Here is an 11,264-nt window from a genome sequence, read left to right as displayed (position 1 = left end):
ACTTTCTCTCCTTTTAAAAGGCAGGCACTAGTCTTATTCACCATGGAAGATGCTATGCCACCTTATCCAAAAGTATAAAACTTTCCAAAAAACACGGTAGCCTGTCCTGTCACCCACCATCAATCAATGAAACAAGTGTTTTCATTTGCAAAGGCTAAAACCCTCTTCACCATGCATCTTTTAAAAAATAAGGAAAAATTCCTGATCAGTACCTTTTACTTTGGGTCTAATAATAATTTTCATTGAATTTTAAAATGCGATAATTTAGTATTTGAACTTTCAAAATGTGTCAATTCAATACTTGTCATTAACCAATCCATTAACCAGCCATTAAATGACATTTGAAAAGACACAAATGCCTTTTGAGCGTCATCTAATTTTCTTTGTCAACCATCCATATATTGATAAAAAATGAATAATCTGAAATCTCTGCTTCTTCCATTGAAGAAAGTTCGGGTTATATCTCAGTGGGCATTCTATTGACCCCAACTTTCTAGAACAAAAGAGACAATGATTTGAGATTGTTCATTTTTTGTCAATGTTTGGATGGTTGATGAAGAGAATTGGATGATACTTGAAGGGTATTTGTGTCTTTTCAAAGATTGACAAGGTTTCTCAATGCAGTAAGTGATACCTCTCTCTCCCTTCCAATGAATCATAAGGAAGACACTCTTGAACGTCAAAGTTCCAAAAATTGAATCAAAAGCAAAATGACAGAATAGAAAGACTTGCAAGTATGCGACCATAGAGATTCATTGTTAAAACATCATATGAACAAACCTAGATAGAATAAGAAGCTTGTGTTCCTTGACAGATAAAGTAGGAAACATCCCAAGAATTCAATTCCTCCTGAATTTAGACCACTTACATTTGCTCGAACAAATTGAATACGCTAGATGATTCAATGAATATCAAAGTAGCTAGTGGTTCCAACTTTTTCGAAGATGACCAGCTTTAAAAAATATATGAAATCCTAAAGTAAATATCTAATTCAAATTTTTAATTAGAAAATGGGCCCGGAAACCTGGGAGAGCCCGTTAACATGTTTGACGTCAGATGCGGGCCAAATACATGGGCCCATGGGCCGATTGTCTCTGGGGCGTCTAAGTTTGATAGTGTAGGTCCGTTAGGGCCTCGAGAAGGATCTACAGTGGTAAAGTCATTGGATCTGCATTTTATTTTTGAGGTAGGGAAAAAAAGTTTGCTAGAGAGGCTTTCCTAAGGTTCGAGGCAGAAGCCAAAAAGGCGTGAGAGAGAAGAAGACTTGGTAGTGATGAGGAAAACTTTTTGAAGGACGGTTTGTTGAAAGTCCTTGCTTTCTTTGGCTTTTGTTGTTGTTTTTTGGGGTTGCTGGTTAAGTCCGGAGGATGCGAGGGTTTTTGGTTGTTATAAAGCAAATGGGATTTTCTATTCACTTTTCCTACTCACTCTTTACCCGCCGTGAATTGCAGCCATACATCTCTATTATGAATTGAAAGATGTGTGACTATAATTCAAGGTGGGCAGAGAGTGGGTAGGAAAAGTGAGTAGGAAATCTGGGTTCGTTATTAAAGGCCTTTTGAGCTCTTTGTATTATATGCTTTTTCTTTTTAATAAATTTTCTTTTAATTGTTCAAAAAAATGTAAAGATTTCATAATATTAAAAAATCAAAGGAGTAGAAAACAAATGTTGTGAATGTCAAGTCAACATGATATATATGTTGAAACAAGCTTGTACATGTAACTTACTTTTGGCATTTTTCTAATATATAATAGAATTTTTTAAAAGAAAATTAAGCTGTAAGTAGTTTCTAATTTATTTTATTTATTTTACTGGTTCAGGGGGTGTTCGCTAATTAAAGTCAACGATTTTATTTTCTAAAACAAAAGTAACTATCATAAAAATTACTTTTGTTTTAGAAGACAAAACCATTCACATTGCTAAACAGTTGCTTAATTAAAGATGTAGAGAACACTGATGTGGGCCCTACAGCTACGTTCCCACTGTGTTCATAGGGTAGAAGATGTTCTAGTCTGCCTAGGGTTAGCTATTGGTCATTTAGTTGTTTCAGTTGTTATTTATTTCAGTCTTTTTTGCTCTATTTGTTATGTAAAGACTAAGGGCAGATCTGTCATTTCCATGTAATGAGCATAACCTATAAATATTAATTAAAGTGGCGGCGGCTGAACATTAAGCTTTTGCTCCTCCTTTCAACCCTTGTGCTCTACTGCTTCTCCTCCCTCTTCCTCTTCTTTCCTCTTACTTTTCTTCTTATCTTCGATCCTGAAATCCATTAGGGTTCAAGACTGATGACAGTCATGAACTTCTACTTGGTATCAGAGCAAGGTTCTCTCATGTGAGTCTAGTCCAGCCAACCACATGAGAACCATCTAAGGCTGGAAGCTGAGAAAGCAGAGTTCGTTGACTAGTTCTTGGAGATCTCCAGAGGATTAGCAGCTATTTGAAGAAGTGCCACAGTTGTAGCGAGTTGGTGATCAGGAAGAATCAGAGAAGGCTAGGGTTCGGGAAACCTTGGTAGGCAACGAACTGCATTCTATTGAAAGTCTTTTATTTTTTGAGAGAAGTAACATCAGAAAAGATAGGTTGGACCTAACTAGCAAGGGTGGCCGAACCACTCTAGGGTTTTATCTCTCTATTCTCTAGGGTTTTGTCTTATCCCTGTGGCAAACCCTAGTATTAGGCCGAACCTTGTGATCTTATCCCTGCGGCAAACCCTAATAGTTCTCCTCAACATTGATCAGTTTTAGGGTTTCATATTAACCCTAATACAAACCTTATACGTACGATACTGTCTGGAGTGTACGGCTCTTAGGACTGATTAAAACCTCAAATTGGCTTCAGCATATCAGATTGCTCTTCAAACTGTTTTTCTGTTTTCTTTTGGGGTTTCGAACACTTCTAAAGGGGTAAAATAGTTCAGACTATTGCTGTTTTGTGTGGTTATTGATTTCAGATCAGTCTTATAGTTCTTTTGATATTGTGCATACTGATGTTTGGGGGCCATATCACATTCCTTCTATGGGGGGGTACAGGTATTTTTTACTATTTGTTGATGACCACACCCGGTTTTCGTGGGTCTATCTTATGCGATCACGAGATGAGGTGCTTGTCCTGACCCAAAACTTCCACCAAATGATCCTAACACAGTTTGATGCTAGGATAAAATTGTTTAGATCTGATAATGCAAAGGAATACTTTGCTAATCCATTGGCATCGTACCTCCTTAATCATGGGGTTATCCACCAGAGCACGTGCCCTCATACACCTTAGCAGAATGGGGTTGTAGAGAGGAAGAATAGGCACATCTTGGAGGTGGCTAGAAGTATTATGTTTACCTCCAATGTCCCTATTCGCTTCTAGGGTGATGCTATCCTTACGGCGGTATATCTTATTAATCGGATTCCTTCTCGGGTTCTTGATATGAAACCTCCTTTTTCCCTTCTATACCCCAATGAGGAGTTTTTCACTATTCCCCTCAAGACATTTGATTGTACATGTTTTGTTCAGCTTCTTGGTCCCCATCACTCCAAGTTTTAACCCAAGGCCTCCAAATGCATCTTTCTTGGTTATGCGCAAGCTCAAAAAGGTTATTATTGTTATGATCCTGTCTTAGGGAAGAAGTTTGTATCCATGGATGTCACTTTCTTTGAGGAGACACCCTACTATTCTCGGGTCTCTCCTCAGGGGGAGAGTAGTGAGCGTGGAGACTTGGGTCCTTTTCTTCAGGGGGAGTGTAGTGAGGACAGGGTTAATACCTTTGGGGCTGTTACCTTACCTATTCTAGTTGGTGATGAGGGCTGTAGTAGCGAGGGTGGTCAAAGGGATCGGGAGTTGAGAGTCTATCATAGGTGATGCAGGCAGGTTGATCCCGATCATCAGCAGTCCCAGCCAGCTCCAATCTCTTATGCGGCTCCAAGTCCAGATATTACAGTCCCAGGGCCCACAAAGACTCCTTCCATTGTTGCTACCTCACCCTCTGCAGATGACATTGACCTTCCCATTGCCCTCCGTAAAGGAAAATGTCATTGCACCACATCTACAGCCCATTGCATCTCCCAGCTTTTGTCCTATGATCGCCTATCTCCCTCCTATAGGTCCTATCTCACCTCCGTTGCTGATGTCCCTATTCCGAAAATAGTGTAAGAAGCCCTATCAGTCCCGAAGTAGAGAGGTGCAATGCAAGTTGAAATGGATGCCCTATTGAAAAATAATACCTGGGAGCTAGTTGACTTGCCCAAAGGAAAGAAACCAGTTGGATGCAGGTGGGTATTTATTATGAAGCACAATGCGGATGGTTCCATTGAGAGGTACAAAGCTCGGCTAGTTGCAAAAGGGTTCACTCAAAATTATGGTATATATTACTTGGAGACATTTGCCCCGGTAGCCAAGATGACCACCATTCAGGTTCTGTTATCTCTTGCAGCAAGCTACACTTGGCCTTTGTACCAAATGGATGTTAAGGATGCCTTCCTAAATGGGGACTTGCAGGAAGAGGTTTACATGCAGTTGCCTCCTAGATTCTATGATACAGAGGCAGGTAAGAAGGTTTGCCGGCTCAATAAGGCATTGTATGGTTTGAAGCAGTCACCTAAAGCTTGGTTCGATAGATTCAGACTAGCCATTGGGAAGTTTGGTTATGTACAGGCCCAGTCAAATCATACACTATTCATCAAGAGGGTGGAGTCATCATTGACACTACTTGCAGTTTATGTTGATGATATTGTGGTGACAGAAAATGACAACCATGAGATTGAGTCCCTCAAACAGCTCCTTCATCAAGAGTTTGAGGTGAAAGATCTGGGTACACTACGGTATTTTTTGGGTATTGAGGTTGCTAGATCTAAACAATGGATCTTTGTCTCTCAGAGGAAATATGTGTTAGATCTCTTGGCTGAAATTAGAAAGCTAGGTGTCAAACCTATAGATACACCCATTGAACAGAACCACAGGATTAGTGCAGAGAGTGGGGAGCTGCTTGAAGACAAAGTTATGTTCCAATGGTTAGTGGGAAAGCTCCTATATCTATGCCTTACCCAACTAGACATCAGTTATGCCATTAGTGTTATCAGTCAGTACATGCATTCTCCTAGAACCACGCACTTTCTAGCAGCAAAAAGAATACTAGCATACTTGAAGAGATGCCCGGGTAGAGGTATACTGTTCAAGAACAATGACCACATGAAGGTGGAAGTCTATACGGATGCCGATTGGGCTGGGAGTGTTGATGACAAAAGGTCTACCTCTGGATATTGTGCTCTTGTGGGAGGAAACCTGGTTTCTTGGCAGAGTAAGAAATAGAGTGTTGTCTCTCGATCCAATGCTGAAGCTGAGTACAGGTCAATGGCTAATGGAATGGCTAAAATTCTTTGGCTGAGATCACTACTTGAGGAGTTGGGTATTGAGTATGAGAAGCCCCTGATACTGTATTGTGATAATCAAACGATTATTAATATAGCACACAACCCAGTGCAGCATGACAAGACTAAACATATTGAAGTTGATCGACACTTTGTACGAGAGAGGGTCTCATCACAAGAAGTGTGTCTACCATACATCACCTCCAATATGCAACTAGCAGATATCCTCACTAAAGTTGTATCACGGAAGAAGCTAGAGGCAGATCCATCCAAGTTGGGAATGATAAACATTTATTCCCAACTTGAGGGGGGAGTGTAGAGAACACTGATGTGGGCCCCACAACTACAGTCCCACTGTGTTCGTAGGGTAGAAGATGTTCTAGTTTGCCTAGGGTTAGCTATTGGTCATTTAGTTGTTTCAGTTGTTATTTATTTCAGTCTTTTTTTTGCTCTATTTGTTATGTAAAGACTAAGGGCAGATCTGTCCTTTCCATGTAATGAGCATAACCTATAAATATTAATTAAAGTGGCGGTGGAAGAACATTAAGCTTCTGCTCCTCCTTTCAACCCTTGTGTTCTACTGCTTCTCCTCCCTCTTCCTCTTCTTTCCTCTTACTTTTCTTCTTATCTTCGATCCTGAAATCCATTAGGGCTCAAGACTGATAACAGTCGTGAACTTCTACTAAAGAAAAAGTAACATCCAAATAGATTAGTTTTGAAGTAGTTTAGCTTTTGTTGTGGAGAATTTTGAAAGCAAACTTTAATTTGTTGGGTATGGTGCCCTTTTTTAATAATCGAAAAAGTACAATGTACCACACTGCAGAATTCTGAATTCTACTGTAATCTTATATAATTCAAAACGACAAATACCCCATCTTAAAACATTATCTGCTCATGTATTGACATCAATTCTGATTTGGCACCTTCTCCAACTGCAATTTGGGGCTAAAGATTCTTAGGATGTGTTGAACAGTCATTCTCCCTTTAATAATAGGGTATGATAAATGTTATTGCTACTTGAAGCTACTAGATGAAAGCGCCCGCCCCTATATAGCGCAGCTCACAGGGTATCTCAATGTGCCAAAAACCACCATGGCAATTTTTTTTGAGTTTAAAAAATTATCCCCTATGGCAGGCAAATGTTTTAGACTGTAATTTTTCAGTTCAGTTGGTTTGATTTAGTTCATTTACCTATAAAAAGAAAAGAAAGAAAGAAAAGAAAATAAACTGGATGACATCCCAAAGAGACCAAGGTTTCACCTGTCCTTCCCTTCTCCATCACACTTAAGCCTCCTACCATTCAAATCTATTTGCTCCTAACCGCCATCTGAACCTTGATAGGCTCTCAACCTATAAAACTTCAACACGTGGAAAGGAGGGCAAATTTGCATTGAGAAATCTCAAACCACTCTCTATTTGAACAACAAAACTAGGTCCATTTCTTTTCTTTATTTCATTTGGCTACACAACAGAGATAGCTTGGGGATCCCAACTCTCCACTACAACCAGTAGGGACCTTACCAACAAATACAGTTGGCACCGTCACCAAAAGTTTGTCCTTGAGAACCGGTTTCTTTGTCATTAATGCAATTTCATTTACACTATCCCAAAAACAAATGGAGTGCAAATTATTTGAATGTATTTGTTAAAATGGCTTTTAATGTAATTTTCATTTGCAAATTAAATAGCCAATCTTTTCATTTCTATATGAGTGCAAATAAAATTGCACTGCAAACTGGCGGCCTGAAAAGATTATGCATTTTATTAATGTTGGATTAATAGTATTTTTATAGAAAAATATTATTCGCTTTTGTTTTTCATCAGATTGTCAGAGTTATTAAAGAAAAAGAAAATGTAACTCTTGAATAAGAAAGGGGAGTAATGTATGCAAAGCAATTTTTTGGATGAGGAAACCTTGAATCATGCATTAGTTTTCCCATCCTATATAAATTGATTGTATTCCTAAAATATAATTGCTTCAGGAAATTCTAATATTGTTGTTTGCATAAAAAAATAAAAAATAGAAAGATAAACTTGAATATCTTAAAAATCCTAGGTACAATTATTAATATGAATAAGTTAATTTTCAAAAAATTCTACAAAATTTATGAATAACTAATTATTGAAAATATCAAAAATTTTCAATAAATTAGATTTTTCTAAATTAACTTTCACCAAATTAAATTATCAAAAACATGAAAATTATTTTATTGAAATCACTAAATTAAAATTTCCCAACAAATAACAAAAACCAATGTAAATTACCAATAATTATGGAAATTGTAAATAATTACCAAATGTAAATTATCAATATTAAAATTCCTCAACAATTCTCCAATTTTATAATTACCAAAAAAAATTTAAATTACCAGTTATCAATAATGGAAATTATTAAAACTTTCCAATTTAATAAATTTTCTATTACCAATCATTTTCCAATTTAATATTTTTCAAAAAAAAAACATTAAATTTTCTGAATAGTTATGGAAATTATAAATATAGTTAAAATTCACCAACAATTTTTCAATTCAATAATACCAAAAATAATGTAAATTTCCAATCATTAATTATGGAAATTAGTGAAATTTTTATTGTAAATTAATAAACTAATAATTAATAACAGTAATTTTTCCAATAACTACTTAATAGTATACTCTCTATCTATCTATCTATCTATCTATCTATCTATCTATCTACATATATATATATATACACACACACATACTAAAACACAACCGTGAAGCAATTTACTCCTTTTTTTGAATTTTCTATATTTTTATTCCATTTCAATTTTTAAACAACCAATGAGATGCTCTCCTTCCCTATAAAAAATTATTTAAAATTTCTCTTACCCACACGTTCCCAATAACCTAAATATTATCATCTCCTAAAATTTCTTCTAAACTACCTCTCCCATTATCCCCCACTCTCTCCTAAATTGTCTCTAATTCCTATTTATCCTGTCCCCCACTTTTTATCTATATTTAGCTAGAGAAATAATTTAAATATTCTAACAAAATTATATAATAACTCTAAAATATATTACTAATAATTTTATATTCTTACAAAATTTACCATGAAATTATGTAATAACAATATAAATTAAGGTTTTCTGGATTATTCAATTTAAATGTTATTCATATAATAAAAATTTAATATTAAAAGCAAAACATTATTTAAATATTTCAATAACTAAATATTTTAAATAACAAAATATTAAAATATATAACTAATTATATTAAAAAATATTTAATATTACGTAATAACTTTAATATAAATAAAATGAAAATAACAAAAAATTTTAAATATTTTATAAATTATTTAAATATCTAAATAACTAAATAATTTAACTAACGAAATATTTAATATACATAGATTTTAAATAGTTAAAATAATGAAATAATGTAATAAATTAAAAAAAAAAATCATAAAACAATAAAAGTAATTATAACATAATATTCAAATTAATTATTATTTAATATTTTACCAAATTAATAACTAAATTATGTAGTAATAGTATAAACTATAATTTTATGGATTATTAAATGTAATAAATAATTAATATTTTATAATTAAATAATGATATTATTTAATTACTATAATAATATTGTAAATAACTAATTTCACTTACATCTTAATAATTATATTTAATAACTTTAAAAAATAATTATTTTAAAAATTAATCTATATATATATATATATTAAAATTAATATTTATTGTATTTTCAGTAATCATTTATTGTTTTTTCTGATAAATATATTTTCAATATTTTTTGGAAATTAAACTATTATTATTTAACCTTATGTTTAATTTATGTACTTATTTTATTTATTGTATTTTTCTTATGATTTATTGGTTAATATTTATTAAATGTTAAACTTTCATTTGAGATTACACTATTTATTGACTAATATAATATTTTTTTTAGTATTTCTAGTATTTATTGTGTTATTATTTTTATTTATTATATTTTCATTATCAAAATATTTTCAAAAATTGTGTATTTTCACTATAAATTTTCAATAATTATTGGAGATTAAACCATTGCTAATTGTTAGAAATTAGGCTACTAATTTGGCTAAAATTATAGTGTTCACAGGTTGGTTCGATTCAGATGTAGGTGGTTTGGCTAATCAAATAAACCTAATCAGGTTGGGGAGTTGGTCACTTGAAACCGACTGACCATTAGTGAAAACCGGCCAACTCGGGTTTTATTAGTTTGGGTCAATTTTTGGTATGTTCGGTCGGTTCAAAAGATTTAAGTTTAAAAATTAAAATTAAATTTAAAATTTATAGTGACATTATTAAAAAATAAATTTATGATATAAAATATTTTAAACTAAGAAATATGGGAATTTTCCCACTTTTCCATATTAAACAATTATATTAAAAATAATATATATATATATATATATGGTCGAGATGTTCGATTTTAGTAATTCTACAAATAGCCAAAGTGAAACTGATCCAACCTAGTCAGGATGGAAAATTGTTAGTCAGTTTGGCTAGTTTCTTTAATTTGATGAACAACCCTAGTTGAAATTAATTATTGTTATTTTTGTATTGTAAAAAAAAATATTAAAAGTAATACAAAATATAAGGGAAAATCTATGATACATGAAAGATATGGTATTAGAAGTGTTTTGACCAATCAAAATCCACCCATGAAATTTGATACATTTACACCTGATTGGCTACCACGTTTTCGATACCATTTGGTTGGTCAAAAATTTTTCAAATATCATATTGTTCCCATATCATAGTCAAACCCAAAATATAAATAGTTATTAATTATTTAAAAGTTAAAAATACAAATCCCGTGCATCACATGGGTCCCCGCTAGTATATATTAAAACAAGGAAGTCTATAAATTTTCTCCATTTTTGAATTTTTTAATTTTTTTAATCCATGCCATTTTTGAAACTACCAATTAGAAACTCTACTTTCCTCTAATTTAGTAGAGAGTTTTCTCCTAAATTATCTCTAATTCTTATTTATCTTCAACCTTATTTACGTCTATCTAATGAAAGTTTGAATTAAAAAATTAAGAATTATTTATTTAAATATTCTAACAAAAATATATAATAACTTAAAAATATTTATTAAAAAGACAAAAAATAATTATAATCTTTTTTTTAACCTTGGAGGGGGGGGATGTGAAGCCTGACCCCTCGTACTATATAGTGGAAGACTGGCTCATATAAACATAAAGTGTCCAAACAACCTAAAATCAACGAATTCTCAAGAAAGGAAGACCTAGACCATCTGTTGTAATCAAATTATGTACGTGTGAAGGAAGAGTATATGTGCAATCATAAACAGCTTTCTGAGAAGCTAAGCAACCAAGCTTTGCAAGAGCATCCGCCGGTTGGTTAGCCTCTCTGTAAATATGAACACAAAATAAATCCAATCTATTTCTAAGCTCTTGTACCTAAGACAACCAAAACCAAAGCTTCCAAGGGGCTATATAGTCACCATTGAAGATATCAATCAAAAGTTTGGAGTTTGATTCCACCATAATCTTATCTTGGTTAAGGGCAACCACCAGGTGTAAGCCATCCAGTAAAGCCATAGCCTCTGCAACTAAATTGGAGTCAAATCCATATGTGTTAGAGAAAGCACTAATAAAACCATTTCTTCCATCTCTGATAATACTCCCTCCACCACATGGGCCTGGATTTCCTCTGGAAACACCATCAACATTCAATTTTATGTAACCTCTGGAACAACCAATAAATGCACCACTTTGATGTGTCTACTCTTAATTGAATGGATTCGCAACCCCAAACCCTATAAGGAGAGTTGCTGATTAAAACTCACCTTATGGGTTAGATTTAAGGGAGAGGAGACCTCATCAGTCCATTGCACTATCACCCAAATCACCAATTTAGAGCATCTGAATTTA

The sequence above is a fragment of the Nelumbo lutea genome, chromosome 8, assembly GCF_056320005.1.
Source record: "Nelumbo lutea isolate HS-2025 chromosome 8, American lotus-T2T, whole genome shotgun sequence".
Lineage (NCBI taxonomy): Eukaryota > Viridiplantae > Streptophyta > Magnoliopsida > Proteales > Nelumbonaceae > Nelumbo > Nelumbo lutea.
Note: the sequence above shows the minus strand (reverse complement) of the source record.